This window comes from Pongo abelii, chromosome 14 (genome assembly GCF_028885655.2).
Source record: "Pongo abelii isolate AG06213 chromosome 14, NHGRI_mPonAbe1-v2.0_pri, whole genome shotgun sequence".
Lineage (NCBI taxonomy): Eukaryota > Metazoa > Chordata > Mammalia > Primates > Hominidae > Pongo > Pongo abelii.
This window is the reverse complement of record NC_071999.2, coordinates 71,688,350-71,689,629: the sequence shown is the minus strand read 5'-3', so window position 1 is coordinate 71,689,629 and position 1,280 is coordinate 71,688,350.

Genomic DNA, 1,280 nt, shown 5'->3' with positions numbered 1-1,280 from the left:
GAGAGTCTAATTGAGCTGGTTAACATAAGCCGCCTATAGACGGCAAAACTAAAAGAGCACACGGTAGCACATGCCCACTGGGGCTTCAGCTATAAACATCCACCCCGACACTGCCCTGGGATCGGAGCCCCACAGCCTGCCAGCTGTATGCCCCGCAAGAGGTTTGAACCTCTGTTGCTCCCCAAGAGGTGTGAGCAGCGGGGCACTGAAGAAGCCAGCTACTTCCCCTGTCGCACGCCTTGCGAGGGGGACAAGGCAACTTTTCCTGTTTCAGTTGCAGCTAGCTACTTGAAGAGAGATGTGGTCAATGACTTTGACCTAAAGTTATACATATCAATTTTAGATGGAAATATTTAATTATCAAAGAACAACTCCAACTTGTTTTTTCTTCCTCGTCATGGACATAGTGTTACATGTTAGCATATAGGTAAAATATCCAGTACATGAAGAAGAACTGTACTGTATGGTTGCTCAGAACATTCACAGGCTGCACAAATGAGAAATACATCTCTGTTATTTGAAACAACTGAGATTTTGGGGTTCTTTGCTATCCTGATGTAGTCTAATCTATCCTGACACAGCCCTAAAGGAAGGGAACCATTACTAAATTTTTTGAGTATTAAATACAGCGGCTTTTGTCAGGTGAGGTTTATCTCCCAAATGTTTTCTTACTTTAGGGAGGAATTTCAAAAGATAACAGACTTCTGTTCTCTTTATCAGGCAAAAATTGTTAATGTCACATTATTTTATAAGTAGTAATAGTAATTTATATTCTAGCCCTTCAGAACACTATGTTAAAATAAAATAATCTCATCTGTAATTCAGATTTTGTTTGCCTAATGTTCATGACTATGTAAATAGATTGCATACTATTTCTTGAAGAATATTAAAGTGTTAATTTACAGATGCAAGTTTAACACATCAGATGTGTAAAATGTTTCCATGCTTTACTCTGTTATTTAACCTTTTATTCTATATGAATTTGTAATATTCTTAGCTGGAAATGTTCAGTAACTAATTTTTGCTTCTTATCAGTTCAAATATTTTATACCCTTTGGGTAATGGTAAGATAGCTTCTTTATCTCTCCTTCAGCATCCACTTCTATAACTACTTTGACCAAAGTAAAAGGATAATTATAACTGTTTTACCTCTTTTGACATTTATTTGGTTCTGATCAAATGTGATTAAAAGGAAAATGTGGAGTAGTTTCTAAACGTTGCTCCATCTACTAAGAACTGGCATATAGAAAAACATATGAGCAGAAACCGGGTTTCGCCAT